General features: G+C 40.0%; 1 long non-coding RNA gene across 1 annotated transcript; it reads right to left on the bottom strand.

The window, feature by feature from the left end:
• On the bottom strand, positions 1-24,385 carry LOC103664920. Its single transcript, XR_569167.1, has 3 exons — positions 24,307-24,385; positions 126-1,613; positions 1-40 (listed from the first exon to the last, which is right to left on the bottom strand). It is a non-coding gene; the product is annotated as an uncharacterized LOC103664920 (long non-coding RNA).
• Positions 24,386-26,459: the final 2,074 nt, after the last annotated feature.

Below are 26,459 nucleotides of genomic sequence, written 5' to 3'. Positions count from 1 at the left end.
CCACTCCCCCTGCTTGTGTTCCCTCTCTCGCTGGTTGTCTCTGTCAAATAAATAAATAAATTCTTTAAAAAAAAAATAAAGACCTTTTCTGGCGATTGCCAAGATGTAGCAATAAAACCGCTTACTTCAAGGGCACCCAGAATTACGACACCAGAAAGGGATGTACAGAAGTCATCTATGGAGGTCTCTGTCTTCAGGCTCGAGTGCTAGCCCTTCAGGCTTCTGAACAGAGACCCATCCATTTCTGCTCTGGGTGTCACTATCCTTGTTGCGAGAATATCATAATCATCATGGAACTCTAACAGAGCTTTTAAAAACAAAGGTGCAATCTTATGTTTTGATTTTGTGATTAAAAAAAAAATCAAGTTCATCTTGGAGAACATATCTGCCAAAATGATTCAAAAAATTGCGACATATTCAACAGGATATATTTGTTCATCAGCTATACGCTAAGTGCTCAGTATAGGAATTATATAAAGAAGCACAAAATGTGGTCTCTGCCTTCAGGAAATTTCTAGTAAGCAAGAGAAATAAGACATGCCAAATAGCATGTTTCATAGCAGCGAAGGCTACGTTATCACATGCATTATAATATTTTAGAAATGTAAAAATATAATGATGTCTCTAAGAATTTTCCCTTGCTAATTTTAGAGTGGACATTCACTGGGCACCCACCCCCGGTGGAAGCTGAGACACTTGAGAACTTGTGTAACAAAAAGGAGAAGAGAAAGGAGACCACTAAAGGCTGCCCATGGTCAGTCTGGAAGTAGAGGAGAAGCTCTCAACCATGTTGGATTTGGTGGGATCTTAGCCTGCTGTCCGTGTGCCAGGGTCTTACACAGCTTCAGGAAACCACTCCCCTTCCACTTCCAGGTGGACAAGATGAGCCTGGAGCATTTCGTGGTGGTAGAAAGTAAGTGATAAACTAACAAACCAACCAAGAACAACAAAACTCCACAACAACAGGATCATGTCAAAAGAACACAAAAGTCAACTGAAAGAGGTCCCAGCGGCCAAAGCTGGAACAATTTTTTTAAAAAATAGTCTTGTCATAGAATGCAAAATATTTTTACAAATCCATGAGTCCATCCTGATATAAATATATGATCAAATAAATAAATAAACTAACAAATGGGGGAGAAGAGACAAATGTCCAGAATAATTCCAAATAATTTATGTAGATACTGCACCCTCAAGAAGACAGAGCATAACTCCCCATTCCTTAACTATGGTCTGTACACTGTGACTTCCTTCCAAAGAATACTATACAGAAAGGGAAAAAGTAACTTTATAGTGGAAAAGTCTGGCAAGCTCTCCCTCAGCCAGGTGAGCAAGGCCAACATCAACAGCGAGCAGTCATGTTGCTAGTATGTGCCCCTGATATGATGTGATGAAAATGTCATCTCACCTCTGTGCTTTTCCTCCCCCCAAAATCAGAATCCCAATCTTGTCATGAGAAAAACAACAGATGAGGGGCATTGTACAAAATACCTGACCAGTCCTCCTCAAAACTGTCAAGGTCATCAAAACAAGGACAGTTTGAGAAGCTCTCCATCTGGAAGAGTCTAAGGAGAAATGACAAGTACACAGAATATGGTATTCTGGATGGCATCCTGGAAAAAACAAAACAAAACAGGATAGCGGGTAAAAATTAAGGAAGTCTGAATAAAGTATGAATGTTAGTTAACAATAATGTATCAATTAATTATAACAAATGTGCCACACTAATGTAAGATGTTAATAATAGGGGAAACTGAGGGCGCCTGGGTGGCTCAGTCGGTTAAGCATCTACCTGCAGCTCAGGTCATGATCCCAAGGTCCTGGGACTGAGTCCTGTATCAGGCTCCCTGCTTAGCAGGGAGTCTGCTTCTCCCTGTCCCTCTGCCACGCCCCCTTGCTCCTTGTGCTCGCTCTCTCTCTGTCTCTCTCTCTCAAATAAATAAATGTGAACTCTATACTATTTTCTCATTAATTTTGTAACTCTAAATTCTGAAAACTAAGGTCTATATAAAGTAAAAAATAAACATTCCTCCTTCCTGGAGCCCATCTTGGACAGAAGGATCTCATGCACAAATGGTAGAGCACAGCCTTTCACCAGCAGGGCAAAAATGTCTTTTCTATATGTTTAAAACCTTATTATTTCCCACTTCAATGTCTATTTGAAGCATTTTCCCATCTAGGATTTTGATCAGACTGTTGCACTGGAACAAATTTAGAAAGATGAAATTTAATGTGGTAAAGGGCTTATCCTGCTATCTGGGGGTCCAACAAATAGACAAATGCAGGTTGGAATTGGTGGGTCATCGGCAGCCCCTGTGGAAAGAACTCTGGAGTTTAGTAGGCCCTGTGATTCAACCGTGTAACAAGGCTACTCTCCGACAGCAGCTAGTGAAGCAGACAGGAGCATGGCTAGACAAGATGTGGCCATGGTTACAGACACTTCCAGTGAGCCACTATTGTCCTGACCATCCTCCTTGGGTGGCCGTTCTTTGATCTTGTCACCGCCAAGCCCAGTTGCATGTTGGGCATGCCCCAGATATGCCCATTTTGGGTGGAGGAGCTCCAAACAACAAAAACGTCATTCCCAGGCTGACAGCCTTTGCTATTGAAAAAGCCGGAGCAACATTAGAGGACATCAATAGAATTAGGCACTCAAGATAACAGCTAACATTTCTTAAGTGATTATTCTATGCCAGGCACTATGCTAAATACTTTTCACATATGACCCAATTTTATCCTCTGTCAAGAGATGTGACCAGTGGGCTCCACCCTCATCATGGAGTGTGCCTGAGATTCTCTCTTCCTCTCCTTCTCTCTCTATTAAATAAAACTTAAAAAAAAAAAAGACATGACCACCACTCAGTGCCTACAACAAAAAGCTGAAATTATTGCTGAACAAGGGATAGCTGTGTTTATAAACTACACAGTCTCTGAGCAAAGCAGAGAGCTGCACTGGATAGGATTTGGGCAAATGTTAAGTTCAGCGACTGTGCCTGTTCCGAAGCAGAGGTCTTAGGGATGGGTTGTTATTTAGCTCTGGAGACAGAGTAATCGAAGGAAGACAGTTGTTGGTGGGCTGACCTTCCGAAGGGGTCATTGCAGTGAGGCTGTTGCTAATTGGCTGTTTTTGAGAAGAACTGTGATCTGTCGTTGATTGGTTTACTGGTTACTGTAGCAAGTTGTCATTGATCAATTATGATTACCTGTTGCCAAAGCCAAAGAACAACTGGTACTTTCTTTAAAGTGAACTATCTTTTTTATTCTCATACCACAAAATACCATGATGCAGTTGCATTATTATCCTCAACCAGGGATTTAAGAAACTGAGACTGAAAGAAGTAACTTGTTTCCATTACAGAATTGTAAGATGGAGGCTTAAATCCAGCTCTCTCTATTGCCAAGGCTCTGTTCTTAAGCACGAAGTTATATGCACTAACTGATATCAGAGCTAGGATAAGGTGGGAAAGACACTGCTCTACCTGGCACTCATCATACCTTGAGTCTATTAGGTGAGGTATTAGTAACCTGGACCATATTCAGAAAATAATGAGGAAGGATGGGAAAATGAAAATAGTTTGCTGTTTGGTGTATTAGTCAGGGTTCTTCAGAGAAACAAAACCAATAGATAAATTTCTAGAAATATATAAGAAAGTCGGAGAATGAGAGAGAGAGGGAGAGAGAGAGAGAGAGAATGAAAGGGAGAAATTTTAGGCAGTTGGCTGACATGAATGCAGGGCTTAGCAAGTCAGAAAGCTGTCAAGAAGGCCCACAGCCTGGAAATTCTGGCAAGAGTTGATATTGGGGCCATCTTGAGTCCAAATCCACAGGGCAGCAGGCTAGAAACTCAGCAGGGTTTCTATGTTACAGATTTGAGGCAGACTTGCATCCTTGGGCAACCTTAGTCTTTCCTCTTAAGGCCTTCACCTGACTGGTTGAGGCCCATTTACCTGATAGAGGGTAACGTGCTTTCCTTGAAGTCAGCTGATTTAATGTTAATCACATCTATAAATACCTTCACAGAAACTTCTAGAATAATTTTTGACCGAACAACTAGGAACCATAGCCTAGCCAAGATACTCATAAAATTAATTGTTACACTTGATAAAGGTGGATTCAAGGGACCAGGGATATTTAGGTAGAAGAAAAGACTTAGATAGACCATGATAAAGTCTAGAAATATTTAGATGTAATCATGCAGATACGGGATTAGGTACTATAGTTCAGAGTTTAGGGGCATGGTCTTCACACAAAACTGCAAATAGTGAGCATAAGAAAGGATGCTGCCCGTACTTGCACAGCTGTTTAGTGGGGGCTGGTGTTTGGACCCAGCACTTTTGTGCACTGTGAAGATGGGGTAGGCAGTTCCTTTTGTGGGAAAACAGGAGGGCTACAGCTCCTTTCCCTCAGGGTACCTGGAAGCTCTCCTTCTTGCTTATGGACAAATGTCCTAAATTGCTTGGAAGACTTGTATGGCAACATAGGAAATAAGTGCTTTACAATCTGAAATAATCATGAAGGTGGGACAGAAAACAGGATGTCTTCGAGAACTTTCCTCAGAAGCAACCCATTGAAGGTAAAGAGGAAAAGACCGGAGAAAATGCATCCAATTAAGCAAAAGTATTTTGTAATCACACAGCCTTTTCCATGAGCCTTGGAATCCATGAATCTAGCTAAGCCCTCCGAAAATGGGACTCAGCACATCCTTAGAAGGAAGATAGAAGGTAAGACTCCAACATTTCCAATATCAACTTCCATCATACCTCCCCTGTTTTGTATTCCTTCATGACTCATTCAGGACAAAAGCTCAGCTCCAACTTACAAACTGCCTATCCATTAAACACAGCTTAGAATACTTACACTTTAAAGTTTGGATTTATTTTGACAAAATTTAATTAACATAACGTAAGATCAGAAAAGATTATGTATTATACAAACTAAAACATATTTTCTACAGAGAAGGCTAATACTATGCAAAGGTAATATAAAAGACTTTGTCTACTGATCAAAATGATAGGGTTACCATAGTAATCTGTAATTCTTACTCTGCTACTAGTATCTGGTGGCTAATGACATTCTTCTACACTCTGCACTGCTGGTGGAAAATATTGGAGATACACCTGTAATTGTCAGCTACAGCCAGAAGACCCCAGAGGTTTGGTTCTCTGGTGAGAAAGCTGTCTTGGGTCTGTGAAATGAGCCATTTGCTGAGTTTGAAGGGAGTAGCAAGTGGTGGCAGAATGCCAAATGCTATCAGTGACCTGAATCAGTGTGCAAATGCCAAGAAAATAATTTCCAGGTGATGTCTCAGGAATTTTAATAGATTATAAATCAAAAATGGCTGCTTGCTGATAATATCATGCACTTCACCTTGAATTTCTAGAGTATTCATTGGACTGTGGATACGGAAGTTCTCAAAAGACATAAACATGTCTACTTAAATTCAGCAAAGAATGGAAAAATCTCATTTGAACCCCTATAATTACCTCTTCTTTAAACTGTTCTCCAGGGGAAATAATAAGAAAAGAAATCAATTCTAAAATGTAAAAATAGAGTAAGGGATGAAATCTCCATTCTTTTATTGGACAATTGCAATGGTAAGCAACCCTGCTACACTGTAGGATTCAATAGATAGCAGGGGTATTTGTGAAGTAGGAATACTTTCTAAAAGTTGCATTCACAGCTTTTTGGGTCCCTAAATAATTCTGGCATCGTAACCTGTTAGAGTCTGCCCTCCACTTCCACTCGATCGGCTGTGGAATCACAGACACTCCATGCCAGGATATACAGAAGTTCCCAGGAAGGGGCCTGTGTAAGTCAGAGTTCTCTAGGGAAACAGAACCAATAGGATGTGCATGTAGGTATATGTGTGTGTGTATATATGAATGCAGGTACTACATATACATACACAGATTTACTTTAAGGAATTGCCTTGTGTGATGTGGGGGCTGGCAAGTCTAAAATCTGTAGAGTAGGCTGCCAGGCTGGAAACTCAGCAGGATTTGATTCTACCTAAGTAGTCTTGAGGTAGAACTCCTTCTTCTCAGAGAAATTTGTTTTTGCTCTTAAGACGTTCAACTGATCAGATGAGACCCACTCACTTTTGGAGGGTAATCTCCTTCAAAGTGAACTGATTGTGAATGTTAATCACACCAACAAACTACCCGCACAGCACATCCAGGTTAGTGTTTGACTAAACAACTGGGCATCAGAGCCTAGCCCAGTGGACACATACATTGAACCATCAGAGATCATTGGCTGAGGGCCCTTCAACATCCACCCTCGTTGTACCAACTGCCTGGAATGCCCTTCCCTGAGATACTCACATGGCTGATTGGCCCTTGACCAACATCTACCCTCGTTGTACCAACTGCCTGGAATGCCCTTCCCTGAGATACACTGCTGGTTCGTCTGGTCATTTTGGTCTCAGCTTGAATGTCATCTTCACAGGGGCTTCCGTGACCATCTGTTCTTATCCAGCTCCTTTTCCACCTCCCTTCTTTCTATCCCCATGCCCTGTTTCATTTTCTTCATGGACATTTTATTTTCTTCATGGGAGTTTTTTGTTTGTTTTTCTTATTGTTTCTCTGTCCCACCAGAAGGTACTGTCTATTACAGCAGGTCCAGGACTATCTCATTCATCACTTGCTCATGTCCAGAACAGTACTGGCATAGAGCAGGCACTCAGTCAATATCTGTACAATTAATCAACAGAGCCAATGAGGCACATAACTCATTCTATTGTTAAATAGCTAATTTATAAGAAACTTATGAAAATGTTGTTACTTACGCTAAGCTGAAATCGCCTCTATATGTTTTCATCATTTGTCCTAGATTTATCTTTTGGACCGCCCAAAATCATTCTGTTTTTCATTCTATATCTTTAAGCATTTGGATACAGTATTTTTGGCCCCTATTAATTGTTTCTTATCCAGGCTAAATGCCTTTAATACCTCCTAATTATGGTTTCCAGAGTCTCCCCTAATTTGTTTGTATCCAAATGAAAGCTTGCTTTCTTAAGACAAGCCTGCCAGAGTGGGACACATTATTCTGGACAGGTTGTGAGCAGCACAAGGAGCAAGACTGCCACTTCCAAGACCTGAATGTTTTAACTCTATTAATTTGACCTAATGGATCATTATCATTTCTAGGAGTCAGAGCACACTCCTACATACACAGAAACATGACTCTTTATGGTGACTAGAAATTTACTGAACACCTATCTGTGCTGAGCACAGTACACTGTGGGATTTTAAAATATATGTATCTGTCTCAAGAAGTTGATAGTCCAAGAAGAAAAAAAACTACAACACGTAATCAGAATTTTCAGAGCTGGTAGACAGTTTCAAGGACATCTAGTCTCATCCTCTCTGTTGATGGAAAAGCAATGGGGCCCCAGAGTAGTCAGTGATGAAATGATAATGAGTAAGACAGAAGAGAATGTAATTGAGTGATCAATCATACTGTGTGGACAATAAGAGCAGAAAAAGAAATTCAGAAGGGTAAGAAAATCAGTGGCACTTTGAGTTGCTGGTAAGAACCTCACAGAAGAAGGAAGCCTGGGCCTTGGGTTGTGGAGAGAATATGACAGATGGAGGACAGAGAAAGCCTTTGGGAAAAGTGAGCCCCTGAGAGGCCACCTAACAGGACAGAGGGTGGAATGTTCTTGAGACAAACTTACAAGAATAAACGGTATTTAGGTAAAATACCAGTATGTTATATAATGTGTGATTAATTAAATTATAAAAATAGTCTTTGTAAATGTAAATTTAAAGTTTTACAGAAAGCCTACCAGACTAAGGAGAACCCAGCCCTTAGCAGACACCAGAGAATATGAACTAAATTCTATGGATAATTCTAATGTAAGTAACAAGAAGATGCTGTGAATAGTAATAACTAACCACACATCAAAAATCTGTGTATCACTGTGTTATTTATACGATATTTTCCTTCTAAAGCCCTAAGAGTACTAGAGCCTAGCAATAGTCCAGTGAACATGGTAGAAAAATAATAGTGTTTAGAAAAGAAGAAACTGATTCACAGAAAAGAATTTGGGTTCTCTAAGTTTTCTTCTGACTTTATTCTCTACATTTGTCATAGTACAATCTGAAAAAAGAGAGAGAGAGAGGAGAGGAGGAAGGAAGGGGGGGAGAGAGGGAGGGAGGGAAAGAGGGAAGGGAGGAAGGAAAGAAGGAAGGAAGAAAGGAAGGAAGGAAGGAAAGAAGGAAGGAAGGAGGGAGGGAGGGAGGGAGGGAGGAAGAAGGATTAAAATCTTGTATTTCTAGAGGTGGTGATTATACAACATTGTGAATGTATTAAATGCCACTGAAATGTTCACTTTAAAATGGCTACTTTACATTATGTAAATATCAGCTCAATTTTTTAAAAATCTGTGTTACAAATTCAGAGGAGGTATTATAATACAATAAAACAATCTATTTCCATTGTATTATACACCTAAAAATCTTTCTCTTATTGGTTTATAAAAACAACACCTACATTTACTCATTGGATTCAGAGGATTCAGGAGTAGACTGGTCTCAAATTTGGGGTGAGCAGTATAGTGCTATGGAAATACCTCTGAATCCAGAATTTGTATAAAAAACTGTATATAATTATTTTCTTTGAAATTGGTTATGTGCCTCAGATTGAGTCATGTAATCACCTTGGATGTACTTTCTGCATCAGTATAATGGAGACAGAATTGTAAGGGTCAGCTGTGGCAATGCTATGTATATTCATTCAACAAATATGTTTGGAGCTCCTACTGTGTGCTAGACATTGCCTTGACATTGGAGATAGAGCAGAGGACAACTAGCTCAAATGCCTGCCCTCACTGAGTTTACATTCCAGTTATGCAGACTGATAAAGCGCAAGATCTCAATATGAAAATATATAGTATGGCAAATAGTGATAACTGCTATGCAAGGCAACAGAGCAGACAAGGGAGATTGAAAAGCACGTGCTGGTAGGAGGTATGCACATTTAGATGGAGAGGTCACTAAGAATGAGCCCCTTTGGGTTAAGATCTGAAGAAAATGCAAAAGCTGGTAGATAAATGGGGTAAGAGCATTCCAGCAGAGAGAATAGCCAGTGTTCAGCATGTTTGGAACAGCCAGTTCGCTGCACCTGGATAAGTAAGGGGAGAGTAGTACAGATAAGGTAGGGCCTTGTAAGTGTTAATAAGAACTGTGACATAGGATTGACATAAGAAAACATTGGAGAGTTTTGAGCAGAGGGTCTTAATCTAATATATTTTTTAACAGAATTGCTCCGGCTGTTGTGTTGGGAATAGATTGAAGAGGGGGTAAGTGTATAAGCAGAGTAACCAGTTGGAAGGTTATTACAATGATATGGGCGAGAGATGATGGTGGTTTGGACCAGGGTTTTGGGCAGCAGGGGTGCTGAGACATGGTCAAGTTCAGGGTATATCACAAAGGTAAAGCCTTTGGATTTTGCTGTGAAGAGGAGGAGAGAGAAGATTCGAGGATGACACACCAAACATTTAATCTGACAACTGAAATCATAGGGTTGCCATTACCTGAGATGGGGAAGGCTGATGGAGGAGCACTTTGGACAAATGGTGGAAGGAGAGAGTCTCAGGGGCTCAGTTTTGAACATGTTAAGTTCAAGCTGTTAGATTTCTAAGTGAAGCATTGAATAGGCAGTTGGGTAAATGAGCCTAGAGTTCAGGATGGAGGCACAGGCTGGAGAGACAAATTTGGGAATCGTTGGCATATAATGACACTTGGTATTCACAGATTATAAAGTGCTATTCCAACACACAGCATTGTTACCTAGCCATTACTCATGAATATAACACAACAGCAATCATTGCCCCACTAACCCCTCTGTTGGATCACCAAAGATTCTTTTTAAAAGATTTTTTTTTAAGAGAACACATTTTTTTTTCTTTCCGGAAAATAAGGCATATGCAAGTGTTAAGTTTTTCTTGTTCTATTTTTCAGCTACTATCGCTGATCTTAAATACTAAGAAGTTCAGAGGTTCATAATTAGCTTTAGGCTTGCAAAGTATTATCAATTGGAAGTTCTGCGAAGGCCGTGTAATGCCATCCTCTTCAAGAATGCTTATCTTCCCAGGGACTGAAAAGCTCAAATGTGATATGCACAGTCTTAAAGAAGCATGACGCTGCTAGATCAGCCATTGTCTTGATAGTAATCACGTACTGAAGGATATACCGCCAATCTTTGATAAGAAATATGCTGGTAGCTAAAAACTTACACACTTTTGAACATTCTAGCCCATAAAAAGAATTGAAAGAAACCTCTACTAAGATTTAACTACTGAAAAAATGATTGTTTGAGGATGAAACAAAAATGTAAAACACAAGGATGAAAGTATATGGGGGAATTCCAAGAATAATGATTCTATTAAATCACCAAAATCTTGATTTATGTTGAGAAGCAGAATATGTGTTTTGCCGTTTTGCTATTATATATCCACATGTCAATTCACAAAAATACAAATAGAAATATTTGGGGATTCGAAAATACAATATTGTTCTGAAATTTTTGAAGTATCGATACTTAAAAGCAAATTCTTGAATTTCTCGTTCTGCAAATGGTAGAGTGGCTTGTATTGGACTCACTCTCTTTCAGGTAACAGTTCTAAACTCTGGGCAAATATAAAGTTTAATTATTTGAAGGTCCTGAAAAGTCACGAACTTTAGGTAGGTGTCGGAGGGCATTGGACCCTTGAGAGAAAGGAACCACGCTGGCTGTAGTTCATGTTAATACAGCTTCTCTTCTGACAGCCTGCCCCAGTTCACACGACGAGCAGCAGCTAGAACCAGAGCGTAATACTGCAATGTTTTGGGCTTGTCAGAGGTTGGAGTGTGGGGCCAGCAAAGCAGCTAGAAATTGAGGGCAGAGTCTTGGAAAATCAGGATCCACAGAGAGTATGCCCCAAATCTGTAAAAACTCACATTAAATTCTTGCCTGAACCCTGATCTGTGTGCCTAGACGAGACACCAAGTAGACCGTCATAAAGCAACAGCTGGAAAAAAGCTGAGCAATGAATCGTCTGCTGCCCAATGCACGGGAGACCAAATTTGGAGTTTGCATCTGACCAAGTTGGAAGGGTCCGGTAAACGCTAGGCTTTCCACAAATACCCTACCAGGGCCACAAGGAGTAAAGGTTATATCCTAGTTCTAAAGAATAGACCCTAACACTGATGGCAAAACTAAAACAAACCCCGTCTTTGGCTTCAAGCGTAAATTAAATCCCTATTTACAAAGTGAATGTGGAAATAAAGCAAAATGCTTGATAGAATTCGAGTCTCCCCAGAGTTAAAAACCTGGAACTGTGTTTGTCAAGGTGGGGAAGTGGGGAGCTGTTGAATCGTTTGCTCTCTTCATTTCTAATAAAAACAACAGCAACATACTTTCAAAACTGTCATTTCCCAGAAGTAATTTTGGGCCATCTTTCCTTTATTGTATCATCATGGTTAGCTAGCAGAACCAGTTTAGTCTTAGCTCAGCAGCCAATATTTCCAGTTTTCAAACTCTAAACATATTTCAGCTGACCCTAAGATGATTCACTAACAAGCCAGACAACATAAAAATATTCCTTAGAATTGGTATTTTGACATAACCAAATCCCCCACTGCAATAGGGCAATGTGACCAGGAAGCCATTACATTTTGAAAGCTACTTTTAATTTATTTTCTCAAAGTACTTTTTTCTTTATATATTATATATAAAATAAATGTATTATATATATATGAAATATCTCACTACATATATGTAAAATATATGTAGTGATAAAGGGAGAGAGAATGCATATTATATATACTATATTATGTGTATTATATATTATATTGTACTTTTATATAACAGTATGTATATAATATTAATATGTTAATATTTAATATATATAAGAAGCTTAACAGTCCCTGGGCTACCCTTCCTTATATCTGGTTCCCACCATCTTGAGGCAACAACCATTTTCAAATATTTCAAGGGTATCTTCTGGCATTACCATATTTCTAAAGCACGTGTTTATACCGATCTTCCTACCTTCTACCATTTTCCTGGGAGTTTTTTTCTCTCTCCTGTGTTAGATCCTCTTATTCTGGGATCCTACGCCTCCTTTTTTGATTTATCTCTCCTTCTGGTGGATCACATTATTGGGCATCCTGAGAAAGGATGCATGGGAGGGTTCACAGGAGAAAGAGCGCACATCTCAAACTGGAGTGTCAGATTCAAGGCGGAAATCAACTTTTCCTCAGATTTGGAAGACATTGCTGTTTTTGGTTTGCTTGGATATCTTCTCAGTTTCCAGCATCAGCTACCACTGTGATTCCTAATCACGTGTGTGACCTGTTTTTTTTTTTTTTTTCTTTTGGAAGCTTTTAGAATCTTCCATTTATCACTAGTGTTTTGTTTTGGAAATTTCAGTGATGTGTCTTCATGTTGCCCCTCCCCCCCCCATTCTTTTACTGGGCATTTAGTGGTTTGTTCAATCTGAAAACATGTGTCCTTCAATTCTGGATTATCTTGCATTATTTCTTTGATTTTTGATCCATTTCCTCTTTTCCTTCTTTTGTACATTCATTAATTAGATGAAAGACTCCATCCTTTTATTTTCTAAATTTTCTCTCCTGTTTATTTGATTTTTAACTCTATGCTGTCTTGTTCTGATTTCCAGGAGTTTTTCTTCAATGTATCTTCAACTATTCTACCAATTTAATTTCTGTTTATCCTAGTTTTATATTCTAAGAGTTCTTTTCTGTTTTCTGAATATTACTTTTTATATAATCATCTTTGTTTCATAGATACAACATTTTCCATTTGTGTCTTGGAGGGTATTCTTTATTGTTTTGGTTTGTTTTGCTTGTTTTCTGTTTTAATGCTCCCTGTGTTGTTTCTGTCTCCTCTGAGTCACAGAATTCCCTCAAGTGTCTCACATTCCTTATTTGGGTGGCACCTGTGAAACTAGGGGGACTTAACTGTCAGTATCTGAGAACATTACTCTCATCTATTACCTTACCGGCATAAGCCGGAAGCCATCTTTCTGGAAGCCAAGCAGAGAAAGTGGCCTAGGGTCTCACCACTCAGAATGCAAGTAGCTCTCTTAACCTTCCTGTCTTAGCTGGTGCTGTGTCTTGCCTTCTCCTGTCCTAGTTAGGGGCAGGCTCTGGTTGGGAGCTAGAGAATGAGATCTGAGGGTCTGTTTCTGTTAGAGATTATCAGCCAATCCTTCCATCTTCAGCCCCACCCCAGCCACTTTCTGTGGTCCCTTGAAATACCCGACTGCTGAACTTCTAAGTTTGACAGTGTGAGTCAGCTTTCTGCTCCTCTGACGGTCTTCGTAGTTACGGCTTTACCTTAAACAGGTGAACATTTATGCTCAGGAAAAAGTACTGTACTTTTCTTGATTCACCCAAGATTTAGGCTTTGTGAGATCGTTCACAAATAAGCAAAAAATAAGTATGATTCGTTAGAATACCAAGTGGAGGGGCGCCTGGGTGGCTCAGTCGGTTAAGTGTCTGCCTTCGGTTCAAATCATGATTCAGGGTCCTGCATCGGGCTCCCTGCTCAGCAAGGGAGCCTGCTTCTCCTTCTCCCTCTCCCTCTGCTGCTCCCCCTGCTTGTGCTCTCTCACCCTCTCTGTCAAATAAATAAATAAAATCCATAAATAAATAAATAAATAAATAAACAAATAAATACCAAGTGGATTGGGCTAAGTCTAACTTTTGATTTAGAACTAAAAGACTCTTTTCTACTGAAAGGCTGTAAGTCTTAAAACTTAAACACATATCAAAATAAACACCTCTAAAATCTCTGCATGAAGCTGATTAAAAACTATGCTTACCAATCAAAAACTTGTGTGTTGTTTTTAAAATACGAAGCTTAAATTTACCTCCTGTACCTAAAAAGGGTATTTTTAAAAACATAATCTCCCCTAAATGTGACCCAAATCAAGAAGTATGCTTCTTAAGAAATCAAAAAAGCTGGGAATGAAATTTGGAATTTCAACAGTCACTTGTCTTGATGATGTTCCACTAGTATTTTTTAAGATTTTATTTCAGAGGTTTTAAACTTCATTTTGGGCAAGAACTTGATGATATATCATCTTACAGTAAAATCTTCTAAGTCAGTGAATAAAACATGTAAACAAAGTTGCTGGACCTAGAAACATATTGATAAAGATCTGTTCCACAAATCCGTTTGACAGAGGCAAACATACTTGAGGTGATATAATTTATTACTTCCTCCGAAGCAGGACAGTCTCTAGACTTATTTGTGACGGAAACGAAGTGAACTGAAGAGTCTGTTCAAACATAACGCAGTGAATGGCTGCTTCTTGACCATTAGGCCAGAGCTCAGGTTCTGTCAGGTCCCTGCCCTGTGCGCCTTGAAGGCAGTTGCGGTCATCCACAGGGATGCTTTGTGCCTGAAGCTCCAATCAAGTGTTGAGGGTTTAATGTTTTTTGGTCTCCCTGGAAACCTCTGCAAAGGGTCCCACTACTGGGATGGCGCTTGACCAAGATGCTGTTGTATATCATTGAGTGACACTGATATCCTTGCTCTGGAAAAAGCTACAAGCTGTGAATGTTGGTAAAAACCAACACATCCAAAAAACCAAACCAAACTAAAACAACAACAAAACAAAACAAAACAAAACAAAAAAACCCAACACATTCACACATATTCTTGCTTCTGTGGAAAATCTACTTACGTGGTGATATAGAATGGTTTTCTTTGTTTAGACTGGAAACTGTTTGTTTAAGGAACTGGTTTCTTCAGTGATACCAGCTTTTATTTTATACTAAACTTTTGCTTTAAAAATAAAGTGGAAAGAAAGCCAGCAAAATATTAAACCGTAAACATAGAAAGATAAAATTTATTTTCTCCTTTTAAACTTGCCTGTGTTTTCTAATTGGTTTATATTTGCAAAAGTGAAAATAAATGTTAATTGTTTAAAAAGATTTTATTTATTTATTTGACAGAGAGAGCGAGAGAGCGAGAGAGCACAAGCAGGGGGAGCAGCAGAGGGAGAGGGAGAAGCAGGCTCCCCGCTGAGCAGGGGGCAAGAGGGGGGGGGTGCGGTTCAATCCCAGGATTCTGTTATCATGACCTGAGCTGAACACGGACACTTAAATGACTGAGCCACCCTGGCACCCCAAATGTTAATTTTTTTAAATAAAATTTTAAGTGCTTCTAACGCAAAGCAGTTGCTCAGAAAAACAAATCCAAGAAGGAATTTATTAAGAATATCTCTATAAAAACATAAGTGAATCAAACCTAAAAGACGTAGCACTTATTAAACCGTACATTCCCCTGGAAAAATGCAAATTCTTTTTCTAGAACATGAGCTGCTAAAGGACAGAATCTGCATCATTCATTTATTCATTCATTCAACAAACATTTATTAAGCATGTACTATGTGCCAGGTACACTTTTAGATGTTATAAAAACAAAAATGAATAAATCACATGAAATCCCTGCCCTGTGAAGATTATAATCTGGAGGGGATGGAGGAGAAAACAAAACATAAGCAGAATGAAGAATTATATAGTATATTATAAATTGGTACGTGCTAGGAAGAAAAATAAAGCAAGTAGGGTCATTCTTAAAATTATGACCATGTAAAATGCACTTTGAGTTTACCTAAAATTTGACCATGATCTTATATTATAAGATATACATATATCTTATATACATTGATATTTATATATATAGATCTTATATACATTGATAAATATATATGTTTATATATATTATTTATATAAATTTATATATATATCTTATGTACATTGATAAATTTCTTTAGAAAATAATTTAATTTAAATCCAAATCATTTGAAGTTACTTCTACAAAGTAACATGTTGCCATTCAATAAAAGGACAATGTAAACCATCAGAACCATCAGAACCATCCCAAATTGAAACTCGAGGAGGCAGTGAGTTCTGTCAGAGGAAGTTCAATGAAAGACTTGCATTTCTAAGATTGCTAAGATTTCACTCAATCCACTGAATCAATCAATCAATGGATCGCTTTTGTGATTGGACACCGTAACACCCACCTGTCTCCACTGTTGTTCCACTTCTCCATCCTACCATCATATCTTACCGGGGCAACTGCAAATGCCTCCTGGCTAGCCTCCCTATTCCCCACTTGTCTCCCTACAATTCATTCCCCACAGAGCGGTCTGAGGAAACATCCATTTACTTACTCAACAAATATTTATCAAGCACCTGGTGTGTGCCAGGTACTGCTCAAGGGAAAAAGATATTGGTGAAAAAATACATAAACCTCTGTCTTCAGGGAGCTTATGTTCCGGGGGGAGGGGGGAGGCAGAAAGGAAACAACACAAGCCAGTAACATATATATTAAATGGTGAGAGATGTTAAAAAAGAAAAAAGTAGGGGAGCCTGGGTGGCTCAGTCAGTTGAGCATCTGACTCTTGATTTCAGCTCAGGTCACGATCTCAGGGTCATGAGATTGAGCCCTGTGTTGGGCTCCATGCTCAGCACGGAATATGCTTCTCCCTCTGCCTCTGCTCCTCCCCCAGCTTGTGTTCTCTCTCTCTCAAATAAATATAAATAAATTAATTAATTGACTAAATAGAAAAAAGAGAGCAAATGGGTACGCATGAAGTATTAGCGGTGGGTGGTCAGGATGGTCAGGGAAGACTTCACCGAGATAGCTATTTTTTGGACAAAGACTAAAAGGAAGTGGGGGACTGAGCCGCACAGCTATCTGCGGGATGAGGATTCCAAGAAGGGGGAAAGCCAGAGCACATGCCCAGAGGCAGGAGCATCGTAAGCAACACTGAGAAAGCCAGTGTGGTGAAGCAGAGCAAATAAAGGGAGACTTGTAAGAGATGAAGCCACCCAGAAAGAAAGGTGGCCAGATAAACTTTAAGGCTTTAGAGGTCATGATAAGGACTACAGAACAGAGAGGGGAGCTGTCTCAGAGTTTTAAACAAAGTGATGAAATTGGTCCTGTGTTTTAACAGGATCGCTTGACTGCTGTGAGAATAAACTGGAAGTGAGCAATAATCCAGGTGAGGGCTGAGGTTGGCTTGAATTAGGACAGTGACAGGTGGGGGGAGAGTAGTTTAAAATGCAAATCTGATTCAATCACACCTACTAAATTCCCTGCAAAATGAATTTATTTTATGACACACAAAACAAAATCTAAACTCTTCTCCAGACCCACAAGACTCTATGTCATATGGGTCTTGACTCCTTTTCCAACCTTGTCCCATACCGTTCTCCCCCTCTAGCAGATGCCCTTCCTGTCCTTTCCTCTGCCAATACCCATCCTCCTGGTCTTTATACGTCTGTCTCTTTCTGTCATGCAGGTCTTGCCTTACATGTTTTTTTCAGACAGGACTTCAAGAGTAAGCTTCTTGGAGTCTTGTTCAATATTGTACTCCCCAGTACCTAGAACAGTGCCGGGCACATAGTAGGTGCTCAATAGGGTCTTGTTAAATAATTATACTGCAGATGGATAACTTTATTTTCCCTTCAGCTTCTCAAAAAATAGCACAGACATAGATAGACTGATAGATGATGATAGATAGATAGATAGATAGATAGATAGATAGATAGATAGATAGATAGACAGATGATAGATAAGGAGGAAATGATACCACTGATGATGCTTCCATAGGAAATAGGACATAGCTGTACATACTGCACCACTCTGATTTTATAAAATCCAAACACAATCGGGACCATAATAACTGCCAAGTTACCTCTACACTTACTTCGGAGGAGAGTTATTTTCCCCCTGTAAAGGCTAATTCTTCCTCCAGCCCCAGCCCATCTCCACAGCCCCACTCTCTACTCGAGGTTCTTGCTCAGTTACTCCTCCCACTCTTATGTCTCCATTGTCTCTCGCTACTAGCTATGCCCCCAACCTTCTAAACATCCTGAAATCTTCCTTTTTGAAGAAGAATCTCTTTTCTACCTCTATTGACCAATTCATCCCTTTTCCCTTTTTTCACAATAAAACTATTTTCAACTTCTCGTACCTCGTACACTAGCCAACCCACTCCAGTCTCGCCTCCCTTTCATTAAAATAATGAATGAATGAATGAATGAATGAATGATTAATGATATTGTTAATTGTAACGGTCATGATGGATATTAAGGACTGACTAGTCCGAGCTGGGCAGTATTCAAGTTCCCCTAACAACTTTCAAAGTTATGCATCATTAGCCCATTTCACAGCAAAGAACATGGAGCATCAGAGATACTAAGTACTTTGCCCAGAGAAAAAGAATAACCATAATCAGTAAAAGGTGGTAGGGAGATTTAAAAAAAGTTTACCTAACTTTAACCAAATCACCTGTCCCTGCTGAAATTTTCATCCCTGAGGTCATCAACAAATTCTAAATAACAATTCTAATGAACACATTTTATCACATTAGCAAGCTGTGTCCTATAGCATAAGAGAAGCCTAATGAAGAAAGGCTATTTTGGGGGGCTAGGAATGCTTAAAAATTTTTCCATATAAATTAATGGTAATTGTTTCTTTGCTTTATGCCATTTTGGCTTACAAATTTTCATAGGAGTGCTCTACTCTTGGATAGCAGGGGGAACCTGTATTGTGGTTCATATTATTAACTCCATAAATTATTAATAATAATTATTAATAACCATTATTTTACCCCGAGAATATTTTTTATGTTTATACATGCATCAGTTTCTTTGCTCATACTATCTTTTTGCAGCTCAGCCCTTCCTTCTGGGATCACATTCCTTCTTCCTAAAGTACAGTTTCTAGAAATCCTTTCAAAGTAGGTGCATTATAATAGGTCTCATTTTTTAAAAAATCTGAGAATGTATCTATTTGCTGGTACTCTTGAAAAATAGTTTTCTTAGGTACAATTCTAGTTTGACAGTTATTTCTTCTCATTACTTTGAAGGGAAATGTTCGTTAGTTTCATTTTCACTTGAGGGACAATTTTTTTTTAAGATTTATTTATTTAATTTTAGAGAAAGAGCAAGAGCGCCAGCAGGGGGAGGGGCAGAGGGAGAGAGAGAGAATCTCAAGCGACTCCCTACTGAGTGCGGAGCCGAATGTAGGGCTTGATCTCCTGACCCTGAGATCAGGACCTGAGCCAAAATCAAGAGTTGGGCAGAGCCACCCAGGCACCCCTTAAGGGGGAATTTTCATGTCATCTTCCAGTTTTCATTTTTAATATGGACAGGTGTGCTGTCAGTCTATTGCTCTTCCTTCCTAGGTCATTTCTCTTCTCCTTGGCTGCTCTTAAGTTTGTCTTGTCTTTGGCATTCTGCAGTTTCGCTAATTTGTGCCTTGATGTGACTATCTTTTAACTTGCCCTGCTTGGCATTCATTGTGCCTTCTTTATCTGTGGACTTGTATCTTTAATCGATTGTAGAAAGTACTCAGCCATGATTTTGCAAAAATTGCCTCTCCTCCAATCTCTTTATTCTCTACTTCTTAGACTCTGCTTAGACATACATTAGAGTTCCTTGTTCTTTCCATCTTGTCTCTGAGTCTGTCATTAACATCTCCTATTTCATGTCTTTGTGCTACATGCTGAGTGATTGCTGCAGATTTTTTGCCAGTTCCTCAATTCTTCCTTTGGTTCTGATATGCTGTTTAACTCATTTGCTTTTTAACAAATGTATGTCAGTAATTATTATGTTCACTTTCAACAGTTTTTTTCTAATATTCCTGGTCAATTTTTGTCCATTTTTGTGATTCTGTATGCTGTCCTGTATACTTTTACACATAATTATTTTATATTCAAACTGATATCTCCAATTTCTGAAACCCTCAAAAGTCTAAACATATCATTGCTTTTTCCGCTAATTCTCATTTGAGGGGGTTCATTTTTCATGCCGTTATAAGCTGATATTTTGTGAAAAACCTGGGTGCCTAAATTGAAGATGCTTTCTCCAGAGACAATTTGTGTTCTTCTGAGATTTAGATGGCACTACTGCCCTGAGACCATTTTGGCCCCTTCCCAGTTTCTCTGGTTAATTTTCTAGTTTCTGGTTCAGCTCAGCCCCTTGGCCACTGGTCCAGGCTTCGTCTTCTTGTTGCTGTGCTGAAGGTAGATTTGCCTTTGGGCCAGTTCTGCTTTTCATATATGTTTATTGTTCCTGCTCGAGTATCAGGTACCTCTTAGAAGGAGTTGGGAGTGCTTGGAGATCTGTTCTTCCTATTGCAATGAGTTTAAAAACCATGCCTCAAGCATGATGGCGTAGTTTCAAATCAAAAGGGTTCTTCAAAGGATCTAGTCTACTATCATATCCTCTTCTTGTTTTCCTCCTTGCTGCTGCTTCTTTTTTTTAACCTACCTGTTTTCAGTCCAAAATATCTTTTTTTTTTCCAGGAATCTCCTGCTACTTCTCTGAATTTCCTTTTTCAGTCCTTCACTCTCCCACATCTCCATTTTTCTTCCCCATGCTTTAAAGTATTTAAAGAGTTTTCCAGAATTCCAGTTCTCCTTTCTTCTTAGTTTATCTCATCCACACCCTTGGACTTCAGCTATGGTTCCAGTATTTCCAGCTCTTCCAACCTTAAATTATAAATCTGTTTCAATATATCCTCTCATAACCTCCATTTGGATTTTCCTCAAACTCAAAATTTGCACAACTGGCCTTATGATCTCTCCCATATTGCACCTACAACTCTGCTTCTCTTCCAATGTTTCCCAGTTTAGTTTCAGACACCACTGTCTACCACTCACCTAAGCCAGATGGGCCTGTCAATATTAACTCCTAAATATCCCTTAAATTCCGTCCTTTTCTCTTCTGTTTCCATCATCACTGCTGTAGTTGGATCCTCATCATTTCTTCCTGATCAATTGCCATCACCTGCTTTTCTTTCTCTTGCCTCCAGATTCTCTGCTGAAATTTGCCCTACCCACTGCTGCTTTTGTGATCTTTCTGAAATGCGGATATGAACACGTCACTCCTCTGTGGAAAATTCTTCATTAGTTACCCCTTTAATGCATGGTAAGTCCTAGGCTTCATAACTGGGCATGTAAGAGCTCCATGATGTAATTTAAAAGCTTTTTGCTTTTCTGCTTATTTTTCTTTATACTGCAAGAGGGCCATGAGCATATCTGTCTTGTTTACTTTGGCATTATCCTAATGCCAAGCCCAGGGTTGATATCTCATAGATAATTACTAAATGGATACATCGCTGCCTCATCTCTCATACTTCTGATTCATGGACCCTTCTTGCTAGCCAATCTGGACATTTTTTTGCAGTAACACAAGTTTGTCCTCCTCTCACAATTCTAGACTAGTTACTGTTTACTTATTTATTTACACAAACACATTAGTTTATCTTGGAATGACCACTAATGCTCTAACTGATACTTTGTAGGTTCTCTGAATTAATAAGTAACAAATTTAGAAGTGCAGCCTAGGAGGTAACACATACCTGAACAGTTGACTGATACAAGGGACTGCAATCCAAGAGCAATTTTCCCCCAGGTGCTATATGCATAAGCAAATACAAGGATAGCCAAACATGTATCTTTCTTCTGCCCTTTCCAAGTCTGCAAACCAGATTTAACTAATCAAATTCTTTTGTAGGATGAATCCAAACAAAAGTAAAACAGAATAAAGGGCAAACAAATCAACTTCCTACAAAAAAACTGTAAAGGTAACCAAGACTTTCTCAAGCCCCAAATAGAGAGAGCACCAGCTCTAGAGACGCCCAGGTGTTAAAGGAAGCCCTTCCCCGAGGGAGGCGGGGCTTGCAGGACGGGGCGGATTTGTCCGGGCTGACCACGCCCCCTATGGGCGGGGTGTAAGCAGGCAGGAAGCGCAGAAGCCTGCGCACCCCCCCGCCGTTTCCTAGGAGACGAAACACACAAGACGCCAGAGCTTCACAAGGGAGCGAGAGAGGTAAGCGGCCAGTGCAGGGCAGGTAATCCCGAGCGGGCTGCGGGGCCGCCACCCTCTGTCCGATCCAGCTCGAGCCTGTCCTGCGAGGCCCGCCCGGCATGTCCCCTCGGCGCCCCGACCTACTAGGGCCAACCTCCGCGGAGAGAAGGGGCCTGGACACTGGTAGGGGGAGGGACCGGAGGGAGAAGGATCCGAGGGGCGGGGGCGGGGGCGTAGCGGGGGGAGGGTCCTTCTGCGCCTACTTCTTTCCTTACTCTCCCCAGGTCCCTTGGACCACTTTTCCGCGCTCCTTGATGGCGGGGTAGATTCCGGGTGTAAGGAAGGAAGACAACAGGCATCCCTCAGTGTGAGGACCCCCGACCCCGAACCTCTCCGTTTTGATTCCCCTACGCCCCCCTCCCCGCCTCCACCGCTCTCTCTACTGCCGGGGCTGGAGGGGAAACTACCTCAGGAGTGAGAACAGGAGTGAGACACGGGATCGCGTCTCGGGAAGGCAGCGGAATTGAGTTCAGAACTACTACAAAATAAAAAAGGAAGGAAAAGGAAGGAAAAGAAAGAAAACTGGGTCTAAATTCCGTCCTCATTCGTGCATCCCAAATGACTCCCAGCGGAATCCCGGAGCAGGGTGGCCCTGGGGGGCGCCCAGCAGTGCCCCGCCAAGCCGGCTGCAGGTGTGCCAGGGGATCACTCGCCGGCTGCGGCCCGACACCAGGGCCCCGGGGACCACCGCTTTCCCGCACACCAGTAGGACCCCGGCCCCAGGAGTCTTTTAAAGGGCCCTACTTTGCGAAAAAAGAAGAGAGAGTCGGCGTGATGAAAACTTTCTTACCGCAGATAACAAATTTTAATTTCGGGACAGAGTCGGGAGGGGGCAGGGAAGTGGGGAGCAATAAAACTGAATTTTAGGAGCTTGAAATTTCAATTCTAAAGGAGATTAATTATATTTAGATAATCATTTCAAATGAGCAGATATCTGACCTATGATAACGAAATTCTCTGAGCCAAAGTAACAAATTACTCTCCAGCCTTCAGACTTCCCTTTACGTCCGCCGGCCCCCAATTCACCGAAGCATTTGGGGAAGGGAGAACCCCCACCCCAAGGCGGCCACCTATCTGCCTATGCAAATTTGGCCTTGCGCAAGGATGTTTGATCTCTTCCTTGGGGTGTTTTTTTATTTTGTTTAGTTTAAAAATAATGTGTGAACGTTAGCACAAAGCACAATGCCGTTATTTTTTTAAACGCGAAATCTTTGTTGTCCCACTGTGAAAGCTCTCCTTTCAATCTTTGTAAACATATGTCTTGGTTACTTTGAAACCTTTTTTTTTGTTTTGCTCTTAAACAACTTAGTGATTTTTAAAACGTCATTATTTTTTAAACAAACGTTAATGTCAGCGTTGGAGTGATATCTTACAGTAGGTTCTGCAAAGACAAATTGAAGATTTCCAAAGGTTATCTGTTCAGTGATTGGCAGACACAAGTTTTACCCTCCATTTGCCCTCTGTGTTAATCTTCTTTAATCCTAAATCCCTGTTAGCTGGCAGAAGCTACTGAGAATACAGCTTAAGTTTACAGTAATTGTGCACTTAAATACACAGTAATTGTGCACTTATATAAAAAGAAGAAAAATATAATGGGAGAGAAATTATAAGGGTATCTATTTAATGTAGGTCTATAATTGAGCCTCTAATTCTTTCTTTAAATCGAAATATAAGGTTTGTTTAGCTACAGGAAAGTCACTAAATATTGTAGCTTAATTGTAGAAAATTCCAAGTTCCTAACAGTTCTGTTAAATTAAAGATCATAGTTGTATTACTTTTACTTGTGTTCTGCCTTGTTGCATATATATACATATATATGGAAATATATATACAGTTGACCCTTGAACAATGCAGGGATTAGAGGTGTGAACCTCCACATGGTAGAAAATTCTAGTGTAATTTTAAAAAAATTTTTTAAAGATTTTATTTATTTGACAGAGAGAGTGAAAGAGAGAGAGGGAGAGAGAGAGGGAACACAGGCAGGGGGAGTGGGAGAGGGAGAAGCAGGCTTCCAGCTGAGCAGGGAGCCGGATGTGGGCTCTATCCCAGGACCCTGGGATCATGACCTGGGCCGAAGGCAGACACTTAACAACTGAGCCACCCAGGCGCCCCTCCAGTGTAATTTTTGACTCACCAAAAACCTAATAGCCCACTGTCAACCAGAAACCTTACTGATGACATAAACTGTTAATGAACACATATTTTGTATGCGTATTGTATACTGTTTTCTTCCAACAAAGTAAGCTAGACAAAAGAACATGTTATTAAGAAAATCAGAAAGAAAATACATTTACAGTACTGTACGGTATTGATTGGAAAAAATCTGCATATAAGTGACTTGTACAGTTCAAACCCATGTTGTTCAAGAGTCAACTGTAGAGATGGAAATACTCACATACATAAGAAGTCATGTTAATACATCTCTGGCAGAATTTGTCTTCCGTAGATCGACAGAGAAGAATAAATGTAACCTGTAGAGAAATATTATTGTGTATGAACTGGGGACCTGTAAGCAACCTATGTTTTCTTAACTTACATCTGTTGCTTTTGACTAGTCATTAGCTTTGGAGCTTGCTATGGTACACTGATTAAAAGCTGTTTATGTGCCATCAGTGAGTAGAAATACGGGAATAATGATTAAAAAGAAAAAAACTCTTCACCTTGATATCTGTGCCTCTTTACACGAGGCCATTGTCTGTATTTTTTCTTTTTTTTTTTTTTTAAGATTTTATTTCTTTATTTGACAGAGGGAGAGAGAGCACAAGTAGGGGGAGCAGCAGGCAGAGGGAGAGGGAGAGAGAGAAACAGGCTCCCTGACGTGGGGTTCGATCCCAGGACCCTGAGATCATGACCTGAGCCAAAGGCAGGCGCTTAACGGCTGAACCATGCAGATGCCCCTGTTGCCTTTATATTTTCAAGGAGAATACGGGGACAACTGAAATGGTCGGCTCCTAACCCTGGAAAACAATCTGTTTTGTACTTAACATGACTCAAAAGAGGCCTCTCTAAGGTTTTTGTTTGGGAGTATATATAAACTTGTTTTACTTAAAGGTTAGGTAGGGCTTAAACTGGACAGATTTTCTGAGAGCTACAAATCAGACATTTTTAAAATCTATGTCATATCCATAATTTTCATCACTCCACCCTGTAAATGACAGAAGCTGAGAAATGGCTGTGCCCCGTTGCTTATTCCTGAATGTAAGTAGACCCTATTCTGTAGCCACCCTCACTTGAGACTGTGTTTCCAGTGTTTATTTGGAAAGTGGTTGGTTAGGCTTGGCGTGAAGTTTCTACAGTTCCCACTCCAAAAATGGTTGGGTTTCCAGGCCAATGCAGAAAGTCATCAATGAGTGAATGATCTGTAGTGCTAATAATGGTGGTGGTTGATGGTCTTAATAATGGAAGATAAAGAGGCAATTAATTCCACTTTTGGAAGTTAAGTCACTGCAAGGTAAAATTGTGACTATTGTTTCTTGCACCCTATCACCTCTGCATTTCTGTTCCCACCTGGGCAGCTCTCTCTTTCATTCCCTTTTCAAGCAGTATGTCCTTTTCCAGAACTGCCTACATTCTTCCTGCCAATCAGACCCTCAGTGCTTGTCCTCAATTACATTATTAACATGAAAGAAAAGATGATGTTATTACCCCATTGAATTTCTGAATTAAGAAATTAATTTTCATCAAGGGAGCTCCTACTTTCTTTCTTTCCCTCCACTGTTTCTGGCCTATTATTTTTACAGTGTCCTTCTGGCTATAGAGCCAGGTGCAGCCTCAGTGTCTAGTAGGGTAGGGAGCACTACTTGCAATTTCCATTTGGTCAGGAGCATCTTGGTATTTTAGGGTAGGGAATTGGGTTAGGAATCTTAAAGTGGAGGTGGGGGTGGGCAGTTTCCATTGTGGGGCAGACTGCATGGTTTTGAAGCAAAGCGGGGGTGGGGGAGTTCCTTTAGCTGCATCAGTGATTGTGAAAGCCAGTAAGAATGGGTTGTTTAGAAGCTGGGGACTACCCTACAAAAAATAAGCAGCCTCAAACCTAATGCAAGTACTAGACTGACTCCATCATTGATTGTCTGATTGATTATAGATACGTTATATTATAGATTACAAACCTACTGACACGAACACTCTGGCCTTATGGATAAATATATTCTCTATATTGTTACTTAGCCAGAAGGGATCAGTAAATCTATAGAGAGCACTTTTCCATAAAAGGGAGGTGTACGTCACCTCAAGTAAGATAAGCTAGAAAAGACGACAAACAATTTAACATGTTGATAACAAATTGCAAAATACTGACTTAATAAAATTCTAAATAAGAATAAATACATTTTAGTCTCTATTTTATTTAATCATAACACATAGTACAAAACAAACAACCCAGAGGTGCCCAGCTGGCTCAGTGGGAAGAGCATGTGACTCAAGAGTCGTGGGGTTATGAGTTCAAGCCCCATGTTGGATGTAGTGATTGCTTAAAAATAAAATCTTAAAAAAAAACCAAAAGATTTTTCAAAAATATATTTCCTTATGCAGATAAAGAAAACAATTAAG

Source organism: Ursus maritimus, unplaced genomic scaffold (genome assembly GCF_017311325.1).
Source record: "Ursus maritimus isolate PB19 unplaced genomic scaffold, ASM1731132v1 scaffold_30, whole genome shotgun sequence".
Taxonomy (NCBI): domain Eukaryota; kingdom Metazoa; phylum Chordata; class Mammalia; order Carnivora; family Ursidae; genus Ursus; species Ursus maritimus.
This window is presented reverse-complemented; position numbering and strand designations above follow the sequence as displayed.